Below are 7,498 nucleotides of genomic sequence, written 5' to 3' on the forward strand. Positions count from 1 at the left end.
GAGCTAAATCCCCAACCCCGCACTATGACCTTTTCTGGAATGATTATTTTATGGATGGCCAACATTCCCTGATCTACTGACCTTGCCACGTGCTTTGCTTTCAACATGCCCCCAAGAGCCTTGTTAGAAACTAGATCCCCGAGGGGGTGGTGCCAGAGGTAAAGTCTATCGGGAGGCATCTGGGCTGTGAGGCAACCAGCACTGTGAATGGATCAATGCTGTTTTTGGCAGTGGACTTGCCTATTCTACCCTCGCAAGGCAGTAAAGACTAAACTTTTGTTTTTTTCTCAAATGACAAGTCATCAAATGCCCGAGGACATCCATAATTGTCCTTCGTGGAATACATTGTGCAAATCAGATCCCTGTATGGACCTTTTGATGTTTAATTTCTAGTTGCTCTCTTATAATTAGAACTTTGCAATTCATTCTAGTCCCAGATGCTCAGTGGGTTAAATGTTTCCTTAGATTATTCCTAGTTTTCTTAATATTATTCACCCAGTTACATATTAATTATGCAGAATTTCAGTAGCCTAGCACTCTGCTAATCAGTGTTCTTAAGATGCAGTGTTGATGAGGATGGTCCATTCTGCAGGTGGCTTCCTTGGTAGTCTAGAGGTACACTGTTCCTTGACATGCCAGTGACTAATGTGCTAGGTCTTTTTCAGTAAGTTGCCAGTTAACACACTGCCCTATAAGGACCAGAGCTGGGTTTCTACATCAGCTTTAGGGTTGTAGGTATAGATATTAAAGTTATCATTCTTTTTTTATTTTTCTTTTTTCTTTTTTTTGGAGCTGGGGACCGAACCCAGGGCCTTGCACTTGCTAGGCAAGCGCTCTACCACTGAGCTAAATCCCCAACCCCTAAAGTTATCATTCTTGGAATGGCAATGTGGTTTTGTTGGTACAGGGTTTGTACACAGCTCTGGGTTTGATTCTCAGCATCATATAAGTCAGGCACGACAGTACAGACAGCAAGACCAGAAGTTCAGGGGTGTGTGTGTGCAGTTACAGTGTGAGACTGAGGCCAGGTTGGACTATATGAGACTGTCTCAAAACAAAACAAAACAAACAAACAAACACAAAAAAGCAGCATCATTGTTTAATGCACACATGCTTTCTCCTAGAGTCTGTCTGCCCTTTTATTTTTGTTTGCGTATGAGCATATTGTGTGTGCTAATGCATGGAGGACACAGGACAATTTCAGATCACTCTGCAGGAGCTATCTGACTCAGTTTTTGAGGCAGGGTCTTGGCTAGGCTGGCTGGTGAGCTCCAGGAACCCATAAAAGATCGCAAAGCTTTTTATGTAGGTCTGGGGATCAAACTCAGGTCCTCACGTGTGTAGCAAGCAGTGCACCAACTAAGCTACCTTCTCAGCTCTTTACATTTATTAAGATTATTTTTCTAACTCCAAACAAGTGACTTAAAAAATTATCAGAGATCAGCTAATAAGTGAACCTATAATAGCATCCAAGATAAAATATTTTGATGTAAATTACTTCATTCTATTTCCTATGCAAGAGGCTCTAGATTTAAAAATAAATCAGATTTTACATATTGATATTTAACAACTTATATTTTTTCATATACTAATATAACTTGGAAACTGTAGACATATTTATGGATGAATTAGTTAGCAAAATTCTTTGAGGAAAGGCCATGCTGTGGTGGCTTATGAAACACTGCATAGTTAACTGATAAATTAACTTGTCATCACATATATGGAACTACGGACTAAATTCAACCAATCATGGAACTTTTCTTTAAAGTTCCATATTGCTATGCTGTGAGATTTGTTTATACTGCTAATTACAGACAACATTCCATTTTCTGCTGTTACCAATTTGGTTCCAATTATTGAACGACAGTAAGTTGAATGGGAATTTCATATTGAATCAGCAGGCAGCAGAATTTCAATTGCTTTTACTATTGTTTTCACTCATTCATGTGACAGCCAAATCAGCTTTTAACAGTATTTGCTGCAGGATCCATAAATAATGTCAGTTAATGTAAGTGAGCTATATCTACGAAAAATCAAATTCTACTTGGTCTCTATCCTCCAATGTTACTATATTATATATTAATAATGCCACATCCAATTTCTCTCACATTGCTGGCTTCACCTCTGGCCTGTAAATAGACTTACAAGCAGGAGGGATGTAGAAATGGCTCAGCAGTTAAGAAAATGCTACTCTTGCAGAGGACCTAAGCCAGATTCCCAGCACCCATGCTGGTTGGCTCACTGCCTGTAACTCAGTTCTAGGTGATGTGACACCCTTCTCTGTCTTCCACAGGCACTGAATTCACATGCACACATACATAGAAAAAAGAAAACAGTTCGAGATTGAAAGTGAGACAGACAGACATACACAGACAGACACACACACACACACAGACATACAGACACAGACACAGACACAGACACAGACACACACACACACACACACACACACACACACACACACAGAGGTGTGTGTGCATATTCTCCCTGCTCTTCACTGTGGATGCGGCCAATGCTTCAAGTTCCAACAGGGACTTTCCTACAGAAATGGACTATAACTGAATAGTAGGCTGAATAGCCCTTTCTCCCTTAAAGTTGCTTTTGTCAGAGTAATTTATCACAACAACAGGGAAAAAAACTAGAACAAAAACCGGAAAGCAAAGTGGAGTCACTGCTATGATTAGCCTACATGGCTGGGCTATGGAGGCATTGGGCACTTTGTTGTTGAATGATGGAAGCAGAGCTTAACAGGCTATTCTGCTGGGAGCTTAGAAGACAGTAAAGGTGACAGAAATGATAACAGTAAAGGTCCAGCTCACAATCTTCAGAAAGCAACAAGGAACCAGACTAGGAGCCATTCCCGTGGTATTTTGGACAAGAATCTGGCTGCATTGTCTCTGTCCTGAGAGCTTGAGTGCTTACGTATGAAGATGGTGGACTGGCTTGTTTGATGGGAGAGCATTTCAAGGCTGGTGGTTTTCAGACAGGTGCTGAGATAGCAGCTGTAACTGAGGTCAGCACCACTGTGGTGAAGCCTCCTGTGTTGCACTGGGACAATAGGAAAGACGCTCCATCCTATAAAGATCCAAAAGATTTAAAGCAAGAAAACCTAAGCTGTAGGAGTTCCCTGATCCTCAGAAGCAACTGCCTAGTAAGGTGCATCTTTAGAGCCAACAACAGCTGGAAGCTCGTAGAGCTGTGGTCAAGGGATTGGGCAACATCTCCAACAGGAGTAGAGTAAGCTGACAGTGTCATAAGCATCACACACATGGAACTGGTTTTGAAGGCATGAAATATGAAAAAGAAAACCAAACATCACGATGATGAAAACGATAAAGACAATCCAGGCCTTGAGAATAGAATTTGGTGAGGAGACGGAAACATTGAAAAAAACAAGCCAAAATGAAGACGGAACTGAAAACCCCAATAACTCAATGAGAAAACTCAAGGGAGAGCCTTACAAGGAGAATGAATTAAGGAGAAGACAGAATGTCAGGACTGGAAGATAGAGTATCTAGATCAAATAAGCAAGGGGTGTGAAAAACTAAAACAAACAAAACCAATCCCACAGGAAAGGAACATGTGGGACTTCATTAAAACAACAACAAAACTCTGAATTATAAGCAGAGATGAAAAATCCCAAGTCAATGGCATAGAGCATATCTTCAATAAGATCATAGAAGAAAACTGTCCCAAACTAAGGAAAGACAGATCCATATAGACACAAACAGCACACAGACCACTGAACAGACAACCAGAAGAGAAAATCCACATCAGTGAAAATCACTAAGTATACAGAGCAAAGAAAGTGTACTGAAAGCTGTAAGAAGGAAAAAAGCAAGTCACATATAAAAGAAAACCATGGGGGCTGGGGATTTAGCTCAGTGGTAGAGCGCTTACCTAGCAAGCGCAAGGCCCTGGGTTTGGTCCCCAGCTCCGGAAAAAAGAACCAAAAAAAAAAAAAAAAAAAAAAAAAAGCTTTAAGTTTTGGGCTGGAGAGATGGCTCAGTGGTTAAGAGCACCCGACTGCTCTTCCAGAGGTCATGAGTTCAATTCCCAGCAACCACATGGTGGCTCACAACCATCTGTAATGGGATCCGATGCCCTCTTTTGGTGTATCTGAAGACAGCTACAGTGTACTTATATATAATAAATGAGTAAATAAAAAAAAATTAAAAAAAAAAAAGAAAACCATGAGAATAACAATTGATTTCTCAATGGAAACCTTGCAAGCCAGAAGAGCATGAAGCAGTGCACAATCCTAGAAGACTATGATGACCGTCCTAGGGTAATCTAGCCAGGAACACTCACCTAACATGAATGAAGAAGAAAGAAAAACTTTCTACAACATAAATACTCTAAACATTTTATACCCAACAAGTCAAACCCAAAAGCAAGTATAGGAAGCAATATTTTGGGCTAAAGAAAGGAATGAGCATAGGAGAGAGGCTGTGGAAAGAAATATGAAGCCATAATTATTATAATACAAAGTACCACCAAGAACAGAAAGAATACCAAAAACCAACACATCATGACCACAATGAATAGACATATTTCAATAATAACTTTAGATATCAATGGCTTCGATTCTCTCTACAAGCTTACTGAATGGATCAAGAAACGAAATCCATCAGTTGTCTACGGCTGAGCTTTAAAGACAGGCATGGCTTAGAGTAAAAGGATGGACAAATAGGACAGGAAGAAAGCAAGCATTGCTATCCAAATATCTGACAAGTAGACTTCAAGTTAAAAGTAATCAGAAGATATGAAAAGTGACACTTTATTCTTATTAAGGGAGCAGTCAACCAAGAAGACATTACTATCCTAAACATATATCCTAAACATATATGCACCAAACATTTTGACCTCAATTGCATATAAAAATTTACCTCTGAATTTAAAGGCAGATTAACATCAACCCTTTCTATTATAAAACTTCTAGAAATTATAACAAATACACAATGTGACAGGATATAGAATCAGCTTGCATAAATCAGTAGCTTTTCTATATATTACTACCAAGCATACAGAAAAGCTCATGGACACAACTCAATAATATCAAATAAAATAAAACATCTAGGAATAAGTCTAACCTGGAGGTGACGGACCTCTAAAATTTCAAGCCTCTGAAAAAAGAGGTAGAGAAAGACACTAGAAATGGCAAGACATTCCATTCTTATAGATTGGTAGAATAAATACTGTGAAAATGACCATTTTACCAAGAGCTATTTACAAATTCAATGCAATCCCAAATTACCCAAATACTCACTTTATTCTTCACAGAAATAGGAGAAGCCATCCTAAAACTCATATAGAACCACAAAAGACCTGATAGCCAAAACAATCCTGAAGAACAACAAAAACAACAATGCTGGGGGTTGGGGATTTAGCTCAGTGGTAGAGCACTTGCCTAGCAAGCTCAAGGCCCTGGGTTCGGTCCTCAGCTCCAAAAAAAAAAATGCTGGAGGGATTATAATTCCATCTTAAAGTAGATTACACAGTAATCTATATAGTAAACATGATACATATATAACAAATAACACAATATGTAATCCACAGTAATAAACAATGATACTGGCATAGACATGTAGACCAACAGGACAAAATGAAGATCCAAACATGAATATTTGTAATTTCAGCTATTTATTATTTAACCAAGATGGGCTGGAGAGATGGCTCAGTGGTTAAGAGCACTGACTGCTCTTCCCGAGGTTCTGAGTTCAATTCCGAGCAACCACATGGTGGCTCACAGCCATCTGTAATGAGATCTGATGCCCTCTTCTGGTGTGTCTGAAGACAGCGACAGTGTACTCATATATAATAAATAAAAATAAATACATCTTAACATTTGACAAAGATGCCAAAAACATAGCTGGAGAAAACAAAGCATCTTCAACAAATGGTGCAGAGCTAGAAAACCAGATGTCCACACACAGAGTGAAGTTAGATCAGTAACTGGATGTCCACTTACAGAGTGAAGTTAGATCAGTATCACACACAGAGACTAACTCCAAATGGAGCAACCCTAACAATAGAACCTGAAACACTAAAACTGTTAGAATAGGCAATACCCTCCATGGTATGGATGTAGAAAAGGACTTGTTGCCACCTAAGGATTAAGGCTAACATAACATATGACAGGCAGAGATCAATGAAACAACCAATAACAAGTGTTAAAGGGGATGTGAGGAAAAGGGAACCCTCATCCACTGTTGGTGGGATGGCAAACTGGTGCAGCCACTATGAAAATCAATATGGAGAACTCTCAAAAATAATGTAAAATAAATTACCATATGACCCGGATATTACACTCCTTGGCATGTACACAAAGGACTCTGCATCCTACTCCATGAATACTTGCTCGGCCATGTTCACTACTGCTTTATTCACAAGGGCTAGGGCATGGATACAACCTAAATGTCCCCAGTGAGCGGATAATGAAAATGCGGTATACTATAGAATACTATTCAGCTGCGAATAAAATAAAACCATTATGTTTACAGCTTAGATAGAAAGATAATATTGAGCAAGGTTCCTCAGACCCAGAAAGACAAATGCCACATGTTCTCATTTACTGGAGGCTCCGAGTCCTCATTTTCAAATGTGAGTATAATCTTTGTCCCTCAGTGAAACTTTGCTTTGCAACAGATCCATTTGCAACAGAGAAACCATAACAGAAAACCATAACAATGGAAATGCAGAGTTGTGGAACACAGTCCCAGTGGATACATCTACAAGACAACTCCTATGCCTAGGGTTCGGGGAACACTGTAGAGAAGGAAGTAGGGAGATTGTAAGAGCCAGAGGATCCGTGGGTTTGCTCTGAGACCGAGTCTCCTACTAATGCCACAATTCACACCCAAAAATCTCACCAACATGACTACCTAAACAGTAACTCAACAGGCCAAAGTGGACAAGGGCAAGACCACATGGCCTCAACCCTACACAAAGAACTACAGTCAACTAAGAATGCAAAGAGTGGGAGAAACAGTCTTCTCCAGGGAAGAAAATATGAATTGGTTATCCAATACCAGATGGTCAGCCCTGTACATATGCACAGATGAGCTAACATTATACAGACTGAGCAGACTACATTTGGGAACATACATGTGCTCTTGTTCTCTCTTGCTCTTGCCTTCCTGCCCCTGCTCTGTCCTCCCATTCCCTTCCCCCATCTCTCTCCAGAGCTTCTACTTCTCTATTTTATTCTATTCTCTCTCTCCCTCCCTCCCTCCCTCCCCCCCTGCTCCTACTACCTTCTTAACTCCCCTCCCCATGCCCTGAATAAACTCTATTCTATACTAAAAGGAATATACATGTGTGTATACATATATATATGTAACAACTATTAGTAATAAAATAGAGGCCGTGAATTCAAAAGAAAGCAAGGAAGGTTATATGGGAGGATTTTAAGGGAGGAAAGGGAAAGGGGAAATGATGTGATTGTAACATTAAAATTAAAAGAAAAGTGGTAAGAAATATATAGTATATACATGTA

The sequence above is a fragment of the Rattus norvegicus genome, chromosome 15 (assembly GCF_036323735.1).
Source record: "Rattus norvegicus strain BN/NHsdMcwi chromosome 15, GRCr8, whole genome shotgun sequence".
In the NCBI taxonomy this organism is placed as follows: Eukaryota; Metazoa; Chordata; class Mammalia; order Rodentia; family Muridae; genus Rattus; species Rattus norvegicus.